The 23,243-nt window shown below is 42.0% G+C and overlaps 1 long non-coding RNA gene across 2 annotated transcripts in view; it reads right to left on the bottom strand.

Annotated features, from left to right (window-relative positions):
- Nucleotides 1-22,545, bottom strand: part of LOC143747286 (uncharacterized) — a 35,069-nt gene extending 12,524 nt beyond the window's left edge. The window contains exon 1 of one of the 2 annotated variants that reach the window (XR_013206703.1): nt 22,499-22,545. This is a non-coding gene — a long non-coding RNA (uncharacterized LOC143747286). The remainder of the gene's footprint in view (nt 1-22,498) is intronic. The other variant, XR_013206702.1, reaches the window with a different exon arrangement.
- Between the last annotated feature and the right edge of the window lie 698 nt (nt 22,546-23,243).

Genomic DNA, 23,243 nt, shown 5'->3' with positions numbered 1-23,243 from the left:
TCAGTTTCCCCCACTCTCAATGTGCCAATGGCAGCCCTGTGCATTGAGATCACAGACCTCGAGCTGATAGGCCTGTGTCCCACTCCTGCTGTAAGTAAACCTGCTTCAGTGGCCCCTCGCTCCCCTCACTTGGGCTGGAGAAAAAAGGATCGGATGAGGATAAACCAGAGCTGCTTAATTGGATTCCTGTCTAGGGACAGTCCAGTGTGGACACAGAGAGGCGAACTGCTTTAGCCTAAGCTGGTTGTGTGTGTGTGAATGAGAGTCTATGTGCATATGTAAATGGAGTACTGGATCTCTCCATAGTAGGGCTGCAACTAACAATTATTTTGATAATCGATTAATCGGACGATTATTTTTTCGATTAATCGATTAATCGGATAGAAATTAAATTAGATTTTTTTTTATTATAACTAAATAAAACCGTAAATCAGGGTATTTATGTGTAAAAGTGTACTTTAAAAAGTGCAAAAGCCACACATTGAGTTTTACTAATATCAATATTTGCATTGTTTTTAATGATAATTGCTGATGGCAAGTTGACAAACATGATTATTGTTAAAAAAATGATATCCAACATATTATGTTTTAACACAATTTTTGTTAAAACAAATTTACACAGACATGTTGTTCAGATGTGAATATCTGAACTAAAAACGAACTAAAAACATCTAAAATATATAATTCATTTAATTTGTATTTAAAATTAATTATATATAAGGAATATAAGGATAAAGAATATAATATATATTATATATAATATATAAAAGAATAATATAAGGATAAATTGATTAAATAAATATAGAAAGACTGAAAACAATTGTGTGAATGTAGAGCCGCAGTAGATCGCGTTTGAAAAACAATTAAAACTTAGTAGACAAATGCTATAAAAAGAGAACGGAATGGAGGTAACGTTACCCAGCAAGCTAACAGGCTTGAGTAAAGGACAGGAGAAATTATGCATTAGTGCACAAGCTTTCGCTGAAAACCACTGAGTACAGTGACTAAAAAACAATATTTTACTGCTGCTGTTATTAACTGCCTTTGTATTTAATGCTTCACTTTGTAAAGACCGTTTTAATTTAACCTATTTCTGCGGTAGCGCTATTTTAATCCATCACTTACGTTGCGAGCGAACTGATTGCGCAACCTGATGCTCGAGACAAAATACAGACATCCCAAGATCCCGGAAGTCCCGGGAGTCGCCCGCATATTGATTGCGGCTCCCTGATGCCCGCGAATTAGTTCAAACTCCCGAAATCTAGAGCGCGCAAGCAAGAGCGCGCATGCGAGACATAAGAGACTGCTCCAAACCGTGTAGCGCGCGCGCTCGGCAGAGCGCCTGAGGGAGAGAGACCTTGCGTGTGTGTGCGTACCAGTAAACGCTCCCCGTGACGTAAGCAGACCAACTAATCGATAATGACATTCGTTGACAACGATTTTCATAATCGATTATAATCGATTTTATCGATTAGTTGTTGCAGCCCTACTCCATAGCATCTTCTAGCTTTACATATGCACAACTATAAAAAATATATATATATATATGTATGTGTATTTATATATACAAAAACCATACAAAACTATAGCTTCAAAACTAATGTGAACTGGGCTTCTAGCTCAAGAAAGATCCAACATTTCTAAAAAGAAATAGCTATGTTAGCTTTGTGTGAGAAATAGTCAAAAAGCTTTTCCTAATAATTTTATAATTAATTAGAGCTCAGAAATTTAAATTTGAGCTTTTTCAATTCAATAATTGTGCCTTTAGTTTATTAGCATCACATTTGGTACCATTTACTGAAAACAACATTTGGTTCTTGTGATTGGTTCTGTTGTTATTAACTACAAAGGCTATTATATATATATATATATATATATATATATATATATATATATATATATATATATATATATATTTTTTTTTTTTTTTTTTTTTTATCAAATCAAATATAATAGATAACCTTAAACTTAAAAAAACTTAGAAATGCCTTGGGCAAGTAATTTAAATAGTCTACGTTTAAGTTCTAAAATTACTAAAAGCTAAATAGAAATATAAAAAATTACTAAAACTGATCAAAAATAAAAGGTCATTTCAAAATGTGAATAAATATGAAAATAGTATATAATTGTAAAATGACACAGTTTGCATGTCACATCACCAATCCATTTAATTATAGCTATTGTAGAATATTGAAATTGGTAGAATATTCAACTCTATATCATCTCACGACTAATTTGTACGAGTTAATATGAGGTTGCTAATTTGCACGACCTCACTACAGTTTGTCTAAACCCCATTGATGGGAAGGTTTAGGGGCGGGGTCAGGGGTATGGTAATTCATATGAATTTGTAAGAATTAGCCACCTCTTAAAATACGTACGAATTGCCGTGAGATCGGATTGAATATTTGTAAAAGTTTAAAGTCCCTGTAAAGTCAAAATTAAGTATGTGTTCTGAGTTTGTCATATCACAGAAAAATGTGTTATTAGCCACCCAGCCATATTTGAATGATAAAAAAAGCCGACAAGTACATAAAATAAGCTATCAAAATCTTGAAAAAATGAGCAGTAGTCTCTGCTCTCAAACGCTGGGGGCGTGTCCGCTGGCTGCGCTGAAACCACGCCCAGTCGCGGTAAAGCTGCGTTGCCACACTCAACTGTCACCGCTACATCCGGAATGGATGCTCTGTGGGTGTGCGGCAGTGAGCAAACAAAGTGCGCGAGCCGCGAGAACGGAATTAAATAATCTTTTTCCTCTTTTATCGTTTAAGTGGTTTAAAATCTATTGAATGTGAAAACAAGCAAGACAAAACACGTGCACATTTCCAAAAGACAAACTAGGTAGGCTACTTGACCTCTCAACATACGGTAACTTACCTGTACTCTTTCTGTTGGCTAGTGTTCTTTTAGACAGTTGTGTGGCCACAGTCCTTTTCCCCACAAAGGGATCTGTCTGACATCCTACTTCTCGAGTGACTTTATGCATGAAAGACTCTGTCTCTCTTGTGGTTGGAAGGGACTGCTTTGTGAACAGATAATAGTTTAAATTACTTGGCTAAGGAATATTGATCATATAACGTTAAATAAACACACAAAAAAAATCACGTTAGAGGGTTGCAGAATTTAGTAGTTACTGTGGACTACCTATTATAATTATAACATAAGCACACAAGGCAACTTACACTCATTAGTGGGCACGCACTGCCGATGATGGCACCAGTTGTCGGCACGACGGGAGGATGAAGGCCGAGGGGGGAGATAGTCGGTTCAGCCCCTTTCACCAGTAACAGCGGATTATCAGTGAATCCCAGTTGTCTCCGACGAAAGTTTATAAAACTATCCCGAGTAAAATGATCACTAACGAGGCGGGTTTTGGTGGTGATCCTCAGCTCTCCATCAAGGTGGCTCTTCACAAAATTAATCCACCTCTTCTTGATGTGATCATTTTTAGGAAATTTAAACAAGGACACCGATCTGTTTTGTACATGATCGCATCCAGGTAGTACGCATTTCCATGACGAAGACATAGCTAGCTAGCAAACTGTAGGCTGTAGTAACTAATAATAGTACTGACAGTAACTCGCGATTGAGCGCCAAACCGATGTGAATGTGCTCTATTTATATTGTTAGGAAAGTGGCCAGCCTCAGTGGCTCTAGTGCGTCATCAAGTAGGAGCGTGTCCAGGAGCTCAGGGGCTCCAGTGCGTCATCGAGCCCTGATTTAGACCCGCCCAAAAAATCCGGAAAATTGCAATGGTGAAAAACTGTTTAACGGTCTAACTCCACAATTCAGAACTTCACAGTTCACAGTCTTTGTAATATGTTTTAGCAATATATTTCTAACATTTATAATGTGTTTAGAATTTTTTTTTTAAATTGCCTTTACAGGGACTTTAAGTCTGAGTTTAAATCCGCTTTTGTTGGAAAAGAGCAGTTTAGACATCTTGTCTAAAATGTCCTTTTGGGTTTCATGACATCTTTTTTTTTTTTTTTGGGCTATAAACTTTTAACACCCGTTAAATTAAAATGTGTTTATTCAATATTATTTGATTTCCTGTTTTTCGAAATTTCTGCAGCTTGGATGATGTCACAATTTAACCACTTTCAGCCTGATGGGTTCAATGGCTGCGCTTTGTCTTGTTCTATACCTGAACTTATGCTATGTAGAATGTCATCAACAATAAGGGATAATTACGAGATACAATTGGAAGGACAGAGTGGGTTGTTTTTGACAAAGAGACGGAGAGATTCAGTGAAAATATAGCTGATAAAATGATGCAACCAAGACATTTCACCCCTCCATGTGCTTCCATTAGTGCTCCAGAAATTAACTGGGGCCAGTAATTATACACAGTGTTTTTTTTCCATCTAATTCTTTATTTAACCTTCACCTGGTACACGTCTTTTCATGTCATTATATGTGTGTGAAAAGGACACACAAAGGACAGGTTTTTAAAATACACGTTTAGCTATTGTAAGCCATCTTGTGTGAAACAATTCTGGGTATGTCACATCTAAAGCTTGATCTATTCATGCTGATAATGAACGGAATTTCAAATGAATCAATATACTGTCTGCGCCACCTAGAACAAATTAAAAGTTGCAAAAGTGTTTTCTAGTAACAAAATTACACCTTCAACTAAATGACTGACAGTCCATTCATTCAGAATTAATTAAATGCAAATTGTATTACAGTTGTCTTAGTTTCTCTAAGTATTCGCATTCAGGCAAACAATGTTTTTTTTTGTGGCAGGAATAACTATCGTGATAAAATTTTGATTTGGACTTCATTATTGAACACGCATCACACACACAAAAAAAGATTTATTCATTTAAAAGTGAGGAGGCAGTCAGACACATATTGTACGTCTGGGACAGGTTATACCTGTCACACAACAAGTGCCGGTCTGCTTGTGATGCGGACACCGATCCCTAACTGACTGAATAATACACACACTTAGAAAAGAGTCAGAGCAGAGCTTGGAGAAACTGATGTTTTATTTGAAATTTGAATTGTTTATTGGACCAACTTGTAACTTGAGATTCAATGCCCGCCAACTTGTCATGTGTATCTCTCTCTTTTTGTATTAGGAGTATTTGGATGACAATGATCATAATGTTGAGAACAGTCCTTCAGAAATAGATCTTTGATACAAGCAGATCACCGGTTCAGTTATCGAATGTTGGCCCTTAAAAATTAGGGAGGGGGAGCAATTTAACATAAAAGAGCAATCAATATTAGTTTTTTAACCCTTTATTATTTTAAATGCATTTTAATGAAATATTTTTTATTGAACATTAACTGCCTTTTTGACTAATTCATTGTCTGTGTGTGTGCTTCAATGAAGGTACATTAATTTAATATGGTGATTAAACTGACTGGAACTACTTGTGCATTCAACATTTTAATGCACACCTTCCAGCCAAATATGTATTATAGCCTTTTCTGTGATTGAAGAGTTTGTTGTGTTTCAGTTATTTACCAAATTGAATAAATTACAACTTACAAAGGATTCAATTAATCAAAATAGTTTCTTTTTAAAATTATTTAATGAACGAAGCACACAAAAATCACAATTATTTCTTAGACAATTAATTATCAGCCAAATTTCATAGACGTGACATTCCTAGTTGTTGGCTGTAAGGACCTTTGAATTAATTGAATAATTTGGCGAAGCGATATAGAGCTGTAATGTGTTCAAGACCTGCCTGGAACAACTATAACTGCGTTTCTTGGAAAATAATTGCACACCTTAGAACATCTGTCAACCAATCAGAATCAAGCATTTAACAGTATTCTATACTATTCAGGAATAATTGACGACGGGCCGTCAAATTATTAGAAAAATAATGCGTTGCACCTCGGATGTGCATTTTAAAAAGAAATAATTAAAAGCCCCAGTGTCAATTATTCCGCTTATACTACGGTTACCACACCTCAAAATATGGTTCAGATGACGTATTTCAAGACAGTTTTTGTCCTTAAAACACTCTTGTTTGTAGGATTAATTTCTTACACATCTCATTCCAAGCCTCCCTTGCTAGTTCCAAAACATCATTCTAGAGCTAGTTACAGAGGCTTCAGCCACTGATAGCAGTCTAATGTGGTTATTAATGCAGTTTTAGAGAGAGAGGGAGAGAAAGAGAGAGATTGATTAAGCTTTTGTGAAATACCTGAGTGTGTGCGTCTCTCAAGAGAGTTCAGCAGCAGCTTCCCTACTAATAGCGAAACTGTAACTTTATCTGCCGTTGCCTCGCTAGCGAAAAAATGCATGCCTTTAAGTTGTTAAACTATTTACTGATAAATTCTTAAGAGCAGCACTGACAACACGTTTCTGTGCAAGTGTGTGCATACTGTATGTGTGTGTGCGCGTACTGTATGTGGGAGAGAGAGCAGGAGAAAGAGAGTGCTTTCCGTACCTACATAAAATGTAATTTTGTGGCAAAAAACATGGAAATAATTTGTTGTTTTTATCCTATTGTTTACTATATTTATTTGCTTGGTCAGTGTCGTTGTGGGTTTTGGTTCTTTTTGCTGTTGTAGTCTGAAAAAACGTAATCATTTGGCGAGGTAATATATAGAACTGCAATGTTAGACGTTATAGGCAGAGTAAGCACTTACTGTCTCTTTGCTAAATACCGGAAAATATAGAATCTTCATGAACTCATAACATGTTCCAAAACACTACAAGAACCCTTTCATTACAAATACAATTGTTCAAATAAGTAGACTATCACGGTGCATGATAAACAGACCAAGAAAAAGAGGTCACATTTGAAACGATGTCAAAATGGTTATTTGTGCACAAAGTATCTCAACAATTAAAGGAAGAAATCATGAGAAAATCTGATTTCTTCCCGAATCCACTTTTCTGAAACTAGACAGCTCATCTCTGCCAACAGACAAAAGATCGGTCTGAAGTTCTTCTAGATCGCCTTGTTTTTTGCTTGGCAGTGGTTGACAGTGCTGTAGCGTCTCATTACCATGGTAATATAGGGTTTGAAGTAATTACCCAGCGCAGATGAATAGGAGACATCTCGGAGCACACTTTGCAGTGGCCTCTTCCTGACAGGGTAGAATACTCGCCTCCTGTCCCTTTTGTCATCAGCAGCTAACTGGCTATGAACACCTTAATGTGCAGGCTACCGCAAATCCTGTTATTTAAGAGTACAGAATCCATTCTTTCACTCTCATCAATTATCTCCCTTCACCAGTCGCTTCTGAGGAGCAGTCGGAGAGGTCTCTGGTTAACTCTCACTCCTCTGCCATTTACCTCATCCATGTTTTTTAAGCAACGGGGGAAAAAATTGTGCAAATGTGACTGAAAATCATTGTTTATGGTCCTCTCTCTCTTTCAGGATGATGCTTTAATTTATAGCTGTCATGCTGTGATTTGAAAGAGGCAGAGCAAAACTTGGGATCACTGTCTTGTCTTTTATGTGTGCTGAAGTAAAATACATGTAAGAAATGACATTAGCATGACCCGTGGGATCGTGGGAAGTTTAATTGGGAGATATATGACATTGGTGTGGCGCTAATCAAAACGCTTAGATTGTTAATTACACTGAGATGGTTTAACCAGTTGTATAATCTCTGTTCATTGTTTCATGATAAGATATCAGTTTCACTTAATAGCTGTAGTTTTTATGTCATTCTCCATTGAATGTCTGGCAGCGGTGGAGTGACATGTTTAATAATTGGAATGCAAATGCGAACATGAATGTTCAAATAACTTTGATTTTGATTTTTAGTTGCTGTTTTTTTTAAAGTAACAGTTCATCCAAAACTGAAAATTGCTATCATTTATTCATTCGTATGTCTTTCCAAACCCATGCGACTTTCTTTCTGCAGCGGAACATGGAACAAATATTTTTTGAGTCCATAAAAATAACAAAAATAACACAAAATAGTTTAGTTTGTTGCCCTTTTTTTGATTGTGCCTATTAATAAAATGCCTCTACCAACAGCATTTACTCAATCTAAACTGTAAAAAAAATATCCTGTTGAATTTAAGGTAACGAATGGCAGCTGTGGTTGCCAGAAATTCAGTGCAACTGAATATTTCATCAAGTGATATTGGTGGATATATATTGTTAACAGACAACTGTAAATAAACATTAAAAAACAGAAACCACAAAACATTCTAATGTACATTATTAATAACATAAATGATAAATTAAATTATATTTAAATCAAATAATGAAATGTTTTTTTTTTACATGTTTGTTTGTTTGTTTAAATAATTCAAATGTTCACACGAGTCTGAGACGTCAATGAATACTTTGTATGGTTAAGCAAACGTGCAGGTAGCATACAGGCAAGTGCTGAACTTAACTCTCCACACCAGCGTGCGTCTCCTTTAGTCCCCCCCCCATTTATAATTATATGGTATAAGTTCAAAGTTTTTACTTGCAAAACCTCTATAAATTTGACTACTTTACAGTAAAATTAATTAAATGAAATTAAACGTGATAAACAATTTAAGTATTTTAATTAGAATTTTTCACAGCATATGGTAACACAGTTCCCTTTCGTTGTCACTCCGAGTTACGTCGGATGACGACGAATGGGGTTTCGCTTAGAAAGCCTATCAACTTCGAGTATTACAAAACGAGCCAATGGCAAAGAAATGCCATGGGTCTGCGGAATTTGCATGGCGTAACTCCGCCCCACCTCGTGGGTATAAAAGGAGGAAGCCGGCAGCAAGCAGATATGTTTTCGCTTCGGAGCCAAGTGTATTCTTCTCTCCACAAGCCATCTCTGAATTGTCAGCTTTACAAACGAGTACCTCGAGTGTTGGTGTGACGGCGATCTACGGCGAGAGCGTGCTTCCTGCTGATCTGTTGCAGTGGTCTGCCAGTCGGTGCGTTTCTCCCCGGGTGCTTCAACACTTGAGTTTTCTCTCACTAAAAGAGCTTACACGTGGCACGTCTTTTTAAAGATGTCTCGCCCGTGTACTTCTGGTTGCGGCAGATTGGTATCGGACTCTGATGGGCACGAGCGTTGCATAGTATGTTTGGGCATTGATCATGCTAGAGCAGCGCTCGTGGATGACTCATGTTCTCTCTGTGGGAACATGACCATCGCGTCATTACGGTCGAGACTCCGTGAACTCGCAAGAGTGAGAGTCCCCTCATCCACCCCCCGTCCTGCGGCTGGTGGCCAGGGTGATCTGAGGGTTACGGTCTGGAACAAGGCGCCGACTATGTGTCCGCGACCCCAGCCCCCCTCTTCAATGACGGTGCCCGCTAGTGAACTGCTGATTCCCGCGGGTCTACCCTCTGGTGGCCCGCGGGCTTCAGTTGAAGCTACAGAGGAAGATGCCATGTCTGTTGCAGCATCACTAGGCGGGTTTGACTCTTCTGGAAGTGAGGGCTCGTCACAGCTGCCACCTTCCGGTGTGCATACGGCTGTGCTCGAGTCTGATCCGGAGATGACGGCCATGCTTTCCCGGGCAGCCGCGAGCATCGGACTTGAGTGGAGGCCTCCACCCTGTCCTGAGCGCTCGCGGCTGGACGATTGGTTTTTGGGTAAGGCCGCCGACCCTCGTCCTCGGCAAACCCCAATACCTTTCTTCCCGGATGTGCATGATGAGATCTCGAAGTCCTGGAAGACCCCCCTGTCTTCTCGGGACCGCTCGCTGGTCTCATCCGCCTTTCCTCCCCTCGATGAGGCAGCTGCCCGTGGGTACACTGGGCTTCCCCCGGTTGAACGCTCTGTTGCCATGCAACTATGTCCGCAGAGTGCTTCTTCTCGGGGCGAGCCTAAGCACCCATCCAAAGCCTGTAGATTTTCGTCGACCCTGGTGGCGAAGTCTTACAGAGCGGCGGGACAGGCGGCTGCTTCACTGCATGCTATGGCCACTCTGCAGGTCTACCAGGCCCAGATGCTCAGAGACATGCACGAGGGTAGGACAAACCCAGGGCTCTTTGATGAGCTGCGCGCCGCGACCGACCTTGCTCTCCGGGCGACGAAGGTTACCGCGCGCTCCCTGGGTTTGGTGATGTCCACAGCTGTGGTCCAGGAGCGACATCTGTGGCTGAACCTGGCTGACATGCGGGACGCTGAGCGGACCCGTCTGCTTAACGCCCCCTTGTCCCAGGCCGGCCTCTTCGGCGGTGCAGTTGAAGACTTTGCCCAACAGTTTTCAACTGCCCAGAAACAGACCGAGGCCATCAAACACATTCTGCCCCGCCGGCCCGCTGCTGCCTCCACCTTGCCGGCCGGGCAGACGCCTCGACCTGTTTCCCGCCGAGGGCGCCCTCCTGCGGCTCCCGCCCCTCCCGCCCGGACCACGCAGCAGCCTCCACCCAGGGCCGGTCGCGGAGGAAGCCGTAAGAAGGCGCCACAGCCCTCTCCTGCCCCGCCCCCCGCTAAACGCCGGGCCAAGCGGCGCTCCTGAGACGGGCTGCTCAGGGATGATGATTGTTTCTCAGGAGGTGGTAGCAGGACCACTCCTTCCCCCGGTGGAGGGCCGGGGGAGAATCTTTTGTTCTCCACTCCCCGCTGCTCACCCACGGGTGGGCAGCACCCTAATGTGGTTAAAGACAGAAACAATCCCCTCTTCCCTGAGCTCACAGAGTTCTCGGGCGACACAGAGCGCCGCCCACAAGCCGTGCTCTCCTCGCCCCCCTCTGTCCCAGAGGCGGTTGACACGGCGTGCCGTCCACGGACCGCTTCGCCCTTGTCCCCCTCTGTCGCCAGACCCCTGGCAGAGCAGGCCCCCGCGGGACGACCAGCCTGGTCCTCCCCTGGCCCCCTCTGCCAGGGTGCGGTTGCTAACTGTGCCCCCTCTCCGGGCCGCTATGCCGTCCACATCTGGGCCAGTTACTCCGCCTCGCTGCCCCTCCGGGGGGACGCCTGTGGCCCGCATGATCCCGTTGGTTCAGTTCCTGGGAGCCTGGCTAGAGCTTCCCCGTCTGTCCCACTGGATCGCGCGTACCGTCAGGCTCGGCTATGCGATTCAGTTCGCACGGTCTCCTCCCCGCTTCAGGGGAGTCCGCTCCACTTTGGTCGGTGGCAATGCCCCTATCATGAGAGCAGAGATTGCCACCCTGCTGGCGAAGGGTGCAATCGAGACTGTCCCTCCAGCCGAGATGAGGTCCGGCTTCTACAGCCCCTACTTCATTGTCCCCAAGAAAACCGGTGGGTTACGGCCAATCCTGGACTTGCGCGTGCTGAACCGCTCCCTTCATCGGATGCCGTTCAAGATGCTCACCGCCAAACGCGTTTTCGAATGCATACGGCCCCAGGATTGGTTTGCAGCGATCGACCTGAAGGACGCCTACTTTCATGTCTCCATTCTTCCTCGACACAGACCGTTCCTCCGGTTTGCTTTCGAGGGGCAGGCATACCAGTACGCGGTTCTCCCTTTCGGGCTAGCCCTGTCTCCTCGCATCTTCACGAAGGTCGTCGAGGCGGCCCTTGTTCCCCTTCGAGAGCAAGGGGTTCGCATCCTGAGTTATATCGACGACTGGCTGATCCTAGCTCACTCTCGAGATCAGGTTTGCGAACACAGGGACCTAGTGCTCCGGCACCTAGCCCGTCTGGGCCTTCGGGTCAACTGGGAGAAGAGCAAACTTTGCCCCGTGCAGAGGATCTCTTTTCTCGGTATGGACATCGACTCGGTCGCCATGTCCGCGCAGCTTACGAGCGAGCGCGCGCAGTCACTGCTGACTTGCCTAAGACAATTCGAGGGCAAGAGTGCGGTTCCACTGAAACTTTTTCAGAGGCTCCTGGGGCATATGGCATCTGCAGCCGCGGTCACGCCGCTCGGATTGCTTCATATGAGACCGCTTCAGCTTTGGCTTCGCGACCGAGTCCCGAGGTGGGCATGGCAACACGGCACGTTCCGAGTACCAGTTACTCCGACCTGCCGTCAGTTCTTCACCCCGTGGTCGAACCTCGATTTTCTCAGGGCCGGTGTCCCCCTGGCTCGAGCTTCCCGGCATGTTGTTGTCTCAACAGATGCCTCCACCACGGGCTGGGGCGCCATGTGCAATGGACATGCTGCTGCGGGCTCCTGGACAGGACCCCAGCGGCTGTGGCATGTCAATTGCCTCGAGTTGTTGGCAGTACGCCTTGCCCTGCACCGCTTCCGGGCGTTGCTCAGGGGTCAACACGTACTAGTCCGCTCAGACAATACCGCCACTGTAGCGTACATCAACCATCAAGGTGGTCTACGCTCCCGCCGTATGTCACAACTCGCTCGCCACCTCCTCCTATGGAGTCAGAAGCATCTGAGGTCGCTTCGAGCCATCTTCATTCCCGGAGCGCTGAACTGTGCAGCCGACGAGCTCTCACGGCTTCAGCCCCTCCCTGGAGAATGGCGACTCCATCCCCAGTCGGTTCAGCTGATTTGGGACCAGTTCGGGGACGCGCAGATAGATCTGTTTGCCTCTCACGACTCGACCCACTGCGCCCAGTTCTATTCCCTGACCGAGGGCACGCTCGGCACAGATGCTCTGGCGCACAGCTGGCCGCAGGGCCGCAAGTATGCGTTTCCCCCAGTGAGCCTTCTTGCGCACACTTTGCGCAAGGTCAGGGAGGACGAGGAGCAGGTCATTCTGGTTGCCCCTTACTGGCCCAACCGGACCTGGTTCCCCGAACTAGTACTCCTCGCGACAGCACCTCCCTGGCCGATCCCTCTGAGGAAGAACCTTCTTTCTCAGGGACGGGGCACCCTATGGCACCCTCGTCCCGATCTTTGGAACCTCCACGTGTGGCTCCTGGATGGGACGAGGCAGGTTTGAGTACCCTACCACCAGCGGTGGTGGCTACCATCACTTCCGCTAGAGCGTCGTCCACGAGACACGTCTATGCGTTGAAGTGGAACCTCTTCGTCAACTGGTGCTCTTCTCTCCGAGAAGACCCCCGGAGATGCTCGATCAGTGTTTTGCTTTCCTTCCTTCAACAGGGGCTGGAGCGAAGGCTGTCTCCCTCCACCCTGAAGGTCTATGTTGCCGCCATTGCCGCACATCATGACCTCATCGAAGGTAAGTCGGTGGGGAAGCACGACCTGATCATCAGGTTCCTGAGAGGAGCGAGGAGACTGAATCCTCCTCGTCCTCCTCTCGTTCCCTCTTGGGACCTCTCAGTGGTTCTAACTGCCCTGAAGAGTGCTCCCTTTGAGCCCCTGCAATCAGTTGAGCTTAAGTTCCTGTCTATGAAGACAGCGCTCCTGGTTGCACTGGCCTCCATCAAGAGGGTTGGGGACCTGCACGCATTCTCCGTTGACGAAGCGTGCCTGGAATTTGGGCCGGCTTACTCTCACGTGATCCTGAGACCCCGGCCTGGATATGTGCCCAAGGTTCCTACCACTCCCTTCCGGGACCAGGTGGTGAACCTGCAAGCGCTGCCCTCGGAGGAGGCAGACCCAGCCTTGGCACTGCTCTGTCCAGTACGCGCTCTCCGCGCCTATGTAGACAGAACGCAGTGTTTCAGGACCTCAGACCAGCTCTTTGTCTGTTATGGTGGGAAGCTGAAGGGAAAGGCTCTCTCCAAGCAAAGGTTGTCTCACTGGATAGTGGACACCATTGCCTTGGCTTACCAGCAGCAAGGTCGACCGTGCCCCCTTGGTGTGACTGCCCACTCCACCCGGAGTGTGGCGTCCTCTTGGGCTCTAGCGCATGGCGCCTCGCTAACAGACATCTGCAGAGCTGCAGGCTGGGCGACACCTAACACATTCGCCAGATTCTATAATCTCCGAGTGGAGCCTGTGTCCTCTCGTGTACTCGCTTCAACCAGCTAGTACCGGACCCGCTCAGGTGTCTTCGCTTGCTCGCCATTCCACTCCACGGACTGGATACGTGCGATATTTTCTCAGGTGAGCTTCTCCGAAAGCCCTGAGCTCCTCCAGCACTCCTGACGTCGGCGCCAGTGTCTATTGCCTGTGCGTCGGCTAGGTGCCTCCCGTGTGCATGGTCCCTCCTCTGAGCGACCCCCACATGTGTATTTCCACTGTAAGCCTCTCTGAGCGTGTGTCTTTCCCTTGGCAAGCCACCTTGCCACCCCTGGGGTTGAAATATTCCACCTGCGGCTGGACACCCCAGTGTTTCCCATATGCTTCCTTCGGGTCATATGTGTATTCTCTAAGTCCCCCCCCTCCGGGCTGGCATTAATTGCATACTTCCCCTAGCTTGGGATATGCTTCCCAGTGTACCTTGGTATTCCTGTGTTATATGGAGTCCTTTGTCCAGGCTGACAGGGATCTCGATTACGCAGGGCACTGGAAGACAGCTGAGAAGGTGGCGTGATTAGACTGGTAACCCCATTCGTCGTCATCCGACGTAACTCGGAGTGACAACGAAAGGGAACGTCTACGGTTACGTATGTAACCCTCGTTCCCTGAGTAGGGAACGGAGACGTTACGTCTGCCTGCCACTTTCCGCTGTACCGCGGGGATCGCCTGAGCTCAGTCTTGGCTCCTCAGCGAAGAAACATATCTGCTTGCTGCCGGCTTCCTCCTTTTATACCCACGAGGTGGGGCGGAGTTACGCCATGCAAATTCCGCAGACCCATGGCATTTCTTTGCCATTGGCTCGTTTTGTAATACTCGAAGTTGATAGGCTTTCTAAGCGAAACCCCATTCGTCGTCATCCGACGTAACGTCTCCGTTCCCTACTCAGGGAACGAGGGTTACATACGTAACCGTAGACGTTTTCCAATGAAAATTTTACTGTTGCATTTTTGAAGTCTTAAAAATGACTGTGTGGTTGTACTTGTATTTTGTACAGATTTTCTTTTTAAAGAGAAAAACAAGTCTAAACAACGTGAATGTCATCTGTTTTCCTCCATTTTTTTTGGTTTTGCTAACAGTATATAGTTTCAAACTAATAGGAGTGTGGTTACTTCTCTCCTGAAAGTGCAAAAAAAACCCCATCAAATTGCCTTGGAACACATAGATTAGAGCTGAGAGTAAGAATCTTATTACGTGTGATTTGTGCCTGAAAGTTTCTTACATGCATAACCTCAATTTGCTTGTGCTGACCTCTTTTCTCCATACTGCCATATGTTTAATACTCACACTGTCTGTCTCTCTCTCTCTCTCTCTCTCTCTCTCTCTGTCTCTCTACCACCCTCTTCCTCTCTTAGTGCATAGCCACACAATTGAACTATCCAGAGAATGTGTTGACGGCTTTAATGACATCCAATTTTAGAGTCCTTCACATCCATTAGTGGCAATTACCTTACCTGAGTTTGCATTAGTGTTAATACCACATTCTTGCAGGCAGGAATAATGAAAATAATATGACAGTTATGATATGAAATGTTGGATCAATTTTCATCATCCTGAGGAAAATGGGCAGCTTCCATGTTTTACGCTCCACCTTCCTTAACCTGAAATTACGCTACCTTGGAGGTGCAAGAGGAGACGTGAGACTCAAAGAGAACACACTCTCCCAGGGTACTTTTAACTGTGGGAATGTTTTGCAACTTTTAAGCATTTTTTTTCTTGAGAATTATCTGACTTTCTGTTTATAATACCTTGTAATAATGTTGGCAAAGGATTGCTACAGGAAAGAAAGCTGTATGCAGCAATAAAGGTTTTCCACAATTGTATTTTAATTGTAAAGGATATTTTTTTTATAATACCAGAGGAAAAGCATATCACTTAATAAAATGTTGTGTTTTTTCATTATTTTTATGGATCTTTTATATTGCAGAACCTCTAAAATCCCATTTCTGCCACATAAATAAAAACAATGCTTTGGAAATGTGTAATTATGCCATAACGCAAAAATGAATATGTAAAAAGGTAAACGTTATGAGAGAAGTCATAATTTTGACAAAAGCAATTATGAGAAGATGGAATCATGACAAAAGTCAAAATTAAAAGATAAAAAGTTATACAAAAATGGACTGTTTATGTCAATTTCAACTTTTTCATAATTTTGGCTTTTTTTTGTGTCATAATTGTGATTTACCAAACAGGGTTTTTCCTAGATCAAAAATGGTCTTTAGTGGTGGAGGACGAACATGGCTATCCACACATACAGTAAAATACCCTACCCATTAACTGTTAGCCCAGTGAAGTAACTGAGTGACTGATTTGAAAAGTTAGCAATAAAATTAACAATAAAGTAACACATTACATAGAAAAAGTGGCTGGTCTATAATTTTGCGTTTACAATCCTAGACTTAATGCACAGATCATTTGACATGTATGTCAGTATCAGATTGTTTTGTTCCGTCTATTTATGGTTATCACAATCAATATGGTAATCACTAACAGCAAACTAGCAGGGGAGTCTCGAGAGAAGCCAGGTTATCCCGGTATATTTTTCTGTTGATTTAAAAAATCAAGTAGATTTAACAATATAGCTGGTGTATGATGTAAATTATGATGTTATGATGAACAATATGCCTTTCTCCACTGACGTTCTGAGTTGTTCAAAGCGTTTCTGTGGATTGTTAGAAGGCAAACGGGAACATGTTTTGTGTAACGCTAGTAACGCATTATTAGCTGTTTGATAGTCAAAGAAAAGGATAATCACATTAATAACTGTTATGTGTTTGACGTTGTAAACAGCAATACCATTGTGTAGCGTTTACCTCAGTAAGTTGGCCGAGTGAATCTGTGAGCTGGCAGGAGTGGAGGCGGGGCTAATTAGCATATTCATGTATCTGCATATACTAAATGAAACAAGGGTGTTTTCAAGCTATTTTAAGACATGAAGAATTTTTTTTAGAGGAAAAAACTTTTAAATAGCCCATGTAATTTTGGCGATCAAAGATTAGTATTAAGGGATAAAATTGTTGACTACAGGGGTACTTTAAATACGGTTTTCAATCCAAAAACTTCGCAATGGGTAGTTGGCAGCATGAAGAAAAATATATAGGCTACCTATTTACAGAAAGCGAGCAAGATCACTGCCATTATAATCACTGAAGCTGTCAATTACAACGCGAGGTACACCAAGCTGCACTCTTGTGAAAACTCCCGTTATAATCAATGAAGCTGTCTAAGCTGTGCAATAAATCTCTCATTAACAATGTGTTTATACTTTGTTTGTTATAATTAAAGGCATTGTGGCCATTGGCCATTGCGTTCACGCGCCAAACAGATATTCCTGTGATTGGCTGAAGCTCAACGCTGAAGAAGAAACTTTTGATACTCTTCACAAAGCGCTTAAACACTCACATGACAGTTTAAAAGTGGTACTGCAGAACTGCAGATTATCGTCATGTTAAACTATCAAATACATCTTTGACAGGACAAAGATTCATTTTGGCAGCCGCCAAAATATTTTCATAGCAGGAAAAACCCTGCCAAAGCAATTTTTTTTTCATGTGGCGGAAATGGGCTTTCATAAAAAACAGTAACTGTAGGACAGTTTTACGAAGTTGTAAATAAATAAAATATTATTGAAATATGCTTTACAATAAAATGAAATACCATTTCAGGGTTTTCTTTACATCAAAAATTTCACATGTCAATGTTACTTGCTGTTTCCTTGAAATTGTTTAAAATTGTCATGGTTCTGCCATCATGTCCTTGATTTTTCCTAGTCTTGTGGCAGGATCATGACAGACCCATGTTTTGTGTACAAGCGCATGGTCTGTTGTTTGGGCCATGTGCTTGTGTTGTCTCGTTATTTAACTCCGCCCCCTTGTTACCCTCGTCTTGTCATTATTGTCTAGTCAGTTTCACCTGTCCTCGTTATTAGTGTTCCCTATTTAATCCCCTTGTCTTTGCTGTCTTGTGCCGGTTCATTGTTTGATGTTGTTTCATACTTTGTAATCACCCTTGTGAGTATCCTGTAAGAGTTTGGTCTAAGAGCTGTTTAGTCTTGTATCTGCTGTGAGTTTATTGTCTAGTTTACTGTTCAGTCTTAGTCTAGTGTTGTTAGTCTTTATTTTCCCTACCAGTGTTGTTTGCCCCCTCGTGGGTTTTGTTTTCTCTGTTTTCTGTTCATAATAAACTTTGTGTCACTGCATCCTGTCTGCCTTGGGTTCACCTCCACCGTCATAACAAAAATGGCCAAATGGTTGTAGAACATAAGTGCCAAAAACTGAAAAAATTGTTTTAAAATGTTAAATACATCAAAGTTCGACAAGGAGAGGAGCTCGCCACACATACTAGTGGAAGATTTCTTACAAAAATACTTTATTTAGAGGCCAAATGCATAGACAAAACATTTCAGATTCACATCGTCATCAGTGTTTTTTTGTTGTTTTTTTGTAGTTGCCGTATTACATTTGATAAAATCAAAAAGTTGATTTAAAAAAAGCACATATAGCTCAATAGCATAAAAACTATATGTGTACATTAAGAATCATACCAGACTTCACACAAAAATAAACAATAAAAAATACTTACACACAAATTATGCAGAAATTCTACAAAAAAAAACAAATTATAAATGAATCAGGTGAGCTATTGTCTTTTACGACATTGACGATGTGAACCAAAAATATTTTTGTTTTTTTGCAGTTGGCCCCTAAATTAATTAATTTCTATTTTTTTTAGAATCTTTTATTATTGTGTGTGAGGTCCTCTCCCTAATGTTTGTGAAATTTGTTACCACAATTTTTTTTTTACTGGTTTTTCTTGTCAGATCGTTGTACGTTATCCATAAGGTCATAACTCTATTTTTGGTTGTTGTTGCTTTAAATAAAAATTGAAATGCACCAATTCGAATGATCACATATGTTTTGGATCAACATACGAAACCAAGAAAGCATTTTAGAAAACATTAAGTATGGTAGTTTTCTGTATCAATTAGTGTGACTGTAACGATGATGGTCATCGCTTCAATACCTCCATTCACTCCATCTTTGCCCATGTGCTTGCTTTTGCTCTAGATGTATTCATTGTTGTATCTGAGGGTTAGCCCCAATGTTGTTTGTTGTATGAGCTGCTTGAGCAGGGATAATATATGGAACACTTAAAAGCTGAAGTCAACGGAGACCAGGCCTTGGGAAATGCATTTGCTCTGAGTACATGCTGAGGCTTTGCATGCTGGCTTTGTGCATCAAGGATACCCAAGATAAACTGGCATTTTGACCAACAGTTTAGCATGCTATTAACTGGAAACATGTATTCTTTGCATGTAAATCTCTATATTCTCTGGATGTATTCATGTCTTAGATGTCATTCCATGGTTTATTTTAATGATTTCATTAGACTTCAACTCCAAACACACTTACTATGTACCTTTCAAATGTTTGAGGTCAGTAAGAAATTTTTTTTTTTGATGAAATTAATACTTTTAATCAGCAAGGAATCCAAGGATGCATTAAATTGATCAAAACTGACAGTAAAGTAATTTGCTGTTCTTTTGAACTTTCTATTCATCAAAGAATATTTCCACAAAAATATTAAGCTGCAGAATAACCACTGGAGTAAATTACAATATATTTTAAAATATATTAAACAAGAAAGCAGTTATTTTTAAATTGTAATAATATTTCGCAATATTAGTGTTACTGTAGTTTTACTGTATTTTATCAAATAAATGCTGTCTTGTTAAGCAACTTTCAAAAACATTTAGAATAATGAATTGACCCCAATTTATGTCGATTTATGAGCTTCATAACTTTTTTTACTACCTTTGCCATTGCAGGTTCTCAAACATAATGGCCAACATTCACCACAAATGTGGATATTATTTATATTATTTGTTCTAGTAAAGGTCCTTCTCAAAAAAATAGCATATTGTGATAAAGTTCATTATTTTCCATATTGTAATGATACAAATTAAACTTTAATATATTTTAGATTCATTGGACACCAACTGAAATATTTCAGGTCTTTTATTGTTTTAATACTGATGATTTTGGCATACAGCTCATGAAAACCCAAAATTCCTATCTCAAAAAATTAGCATATCATGAAAAGGGTCTCTAAACGAGCTATTAACCTAATCATCTGAATCAACTAATTAACTCTAAACACCTGCAAAAGATTCCTGAGGCTTTTAAAAACTCCCAGCCTGTTTCATTACTCAAAACCGCAATCATGGGTAAGACTGCCGACCTGACTGCTGTCCAGAAGGCCATCATTGACACCCTCAAGCAAGAGGGTAAGACACAGAAAGAAATTTCTGAACAAATAGGCTGTTCCCAGTGTGCTGTATCAAGGCACCTCAGTGGGAAGTCTGTGGGAAGGAAAAAGTGTGGCAAAAAACGCCGCACAACGAGAAGAGGTGACCAGACCCTGAGGAAGATTGTGGAGAAGGACCGATTCCAGACCTTGGGGAACCTGCGGAAGCAGTGGACTGAGTCTGGAGTAGAAACATCCAGAGCCACCGTGCACAGGCGTGTGCAGGAAATGGGCTACAGGTGCCGCATTCCCCAGGTCAAGCCACTTTTGAACCAGAAACAGCGGCAGAAGCGCCTGACCTGGGCTACAGAGAAGCAGCACTGGACTGTTGCTCAGTGGTCCAAAGTACTTTTTTCGGATGAAAGCAAATTTTGCATGTCATTCGGAAATCAAGGTGCCAGAGTCTGGAGGAAGACTGGGGAGAAGGAAATGTCAAAATGCCTGAAGTCCAGTGTCAAGTACCCACAGTCAGCTGCTGGTGTTGGTCCACTGTGTTTTATCAAGGACAGGGTCAATGCAGCTAGCTATCAGGAGATTTTGGAGCACTTCATGCTTCCATCTGCTGAAAAGCTTTATGGAGATGAAGATTTCATTTTTCAGCACGACCTGGCACCTGCTCACAGTGCCAAAACCACTGGTAAATGGTTTACTGACCATGGTATTACTGTGCTCAATTGGCCTGCCAACTCTCCTGACCTGAACCCCATAGAGAATCTGTGGGATATTGTGAAGAGAAAGTTGAGAGACGCAAGACCCAACACTCTGGATGAGCTTAAGGCCGCTATCGAAGCATCCTGGGCCTCCATAACACCTCAGCAGTGCCACAGGCTGATTGCCTCCATGCCACGCCGCACTGAAGCAGTCATTTCTGCAAAAGGATTCCCGACCAAGTATTGAGTGCATAACTGAACATAATTATTTGAAGGTTGACTTTTTTTGTATTAAAAACACTTCTTTTATTGGTCGGATGAAATATGCAAATTTTTTGAGATAGGAATTTTTGGTTTTCATGAGCTGTATGCCAAAATCATCAGTATTAAAACAATAAAAGACCTGAATATTTCAGTTGGTGTGCAATGAATCTAAAATATATGAAAGTTTAATTTTTAACAGTACATTATGGAAAATAATGAACTTCATTACATTATGCAAATTTTTTGAGAAGGACCTGTATATACTCATTTAAAGGGCTTCAAGTAGGCTAATCATGTAATGCAAAACCTTTACATTCTCCTCAATATCAACATGATAATTGATCGAAATGATCAAGTGTGTGTGATAATCTGCGTATCAAGGAATCCATCTCAATTAATTTAAATGATGAAAAAGAAGAACCTCCTTCAGACCCTTTTTGTCAATTCGTATAACAGCACTCCTTTATGACTTCAGACTCTACAAGTTTGAAAAAGGGTATTTTTGTTTCAGTGAAAATTGATACATTATCAAATACCCTATTTGAATTTGTCATAACTAATTAAAGGGGTCACACTGGTACTTTGTAGTAAGATTTTTAATGGCAAGGGTAATTGTCTAAATTATCACAATTGTCCAAATTACAGCTCAAACTTCATGTCACTTTTTTCCCCCCTCAAAGATCAACAATGAAATATACTGACACACATAGCTGTGCAAGTGTTTCAGTTCACTCTATGAAATTCTCTTTGCTCATACAAAGTGCCATTCTCATAAAAGAGTGAACATTTTAAACAATGGTTATTAGTTTGAAACATGTTAGCGAAAGCTCAGTCTCTTGACGGTACAGCGAGTCACATGGAAAAACGAGTACAGTGGAGCACGAGTAATCAAATAAAGCACATTTCACGGACTGCGACTGCAACAAGACCTTTTCATGAGAGGAACAAGGAGCGGTATGCGCTCGGTTAGCACTGCGGGCCCTCTGAGAGTGTGCTATGGCACGCTGTGTTTTTGAAGTAAAAAAAAACATGCATAACAATCTATTGAACAGTTAATAAGCTTAGTTATAAAAGGAACTGCATTCAGGGGTGTGTGTGTGTGTGTCCTCCAGTGGGCCGGATAATTATTGTCTTTACCAAGTGTTCAGGTGCCCCTGGAGTACGTCGGATGGCTAAATGCCGGCAGTAAACAAATTAACTGGCTGACGTAGCTGCAGACATAGTGCTCCTCGCTTCCTCTGCGCCTCTGCACGTCTGAGGGCCGCTGGTCCTCCGGGACAGAGCAGCGGCAGTGTGTGGGTCTTAGGATGCATGTCCTTTCAACCATATGTACTGCTATCTGATGCAGTATATTCAAGATGCTGGGTAGATAGTTTTAATTACAGCTTCCAATATAAGGTTTAAGCCTTGGTCAATGACATGTAATAGAGTCCATGATAGAAAAAGGAAGAAACAAATCTAGTTCTATCATTATTTTTTTTTAAATAGCGTGTGGTGTAACCAACAAGTAAAAAGTAATGGCCTATTTTCTCCTCACAAAAAAAAAAAAAAAAAAAAAAAAAAAAAAAAATATATATATATATATATATATACACATACACATACATCCTGAGCTAACCCCTTAAACATCACTTCCTGTTTTTGTGCACGTGTTCTGCACATGACTTTGGTGGGCAAAGGTTTATTTCTTTATTTTTTTATTCTTTCTGTTTTAATTTTTATAAAGCAGTGAAACAGTTTTCTTTCTTTGTAATAATAATGAAATAGAAATACACCATACTACTTGATAAGTTTTTCTTTTACGGTAAGGCTTTTTTCTTCATTATGATAATGATATCAGGACAGTTGTATTACTTACTTTTTTTGCCTTTGTCTCCCCTCCAAAAATATTAGGTATATAAATTTATATTAATATATAAGTGATTTTTAATTGTAAAACAAGGTCATCATAAAAGAGTAAACCCTAAGGTACAAAAGCTAAAAGGTGCTAATATATACCTTTTGTACCTTAGGGTACTGCCCCAGTGACAGCTTTGTATTAATTTTTTTTTTCAGAGTGTATACAAGTCATCAAATTGATCAAAAGTGATAGTAAAGACATTATAATTTTACAAATGGTTTCTAGCCTATTTCAAATGAATAGTGTTCTTCAAACTTTCTCTTCATCAAAGAAGCATGAAAAAAGACACTGTAGTTTGTTTATTTATTTAGCAGAGAGAGAGAGAGAGAGAGAGAGAGAGAGAGAGAGAGAGAGAGAGAGAGAGAGAGAGAGAGAGAGAGAG

This window comes from Siphateles boraxobius, unplaced genomic scaffold, assembly GCF_051911475.1.
Source record: "Siphateles boraxobius isolate OS27281-9 unplaced genomic scaffold, OSU_SipBor_1 22, whole genome shotgun sequence".
Taxonomy (NCBI): domain Eukaryota; kingdom Metazoa; phylum Chordata; class Actinopteri; order Cypriniformes; family Leuciscidae; genus Siphateles; species Siphateles boraxobius.
This window is presented reverse-complemented; position numbering and strand designations above follow the sequence as displayed.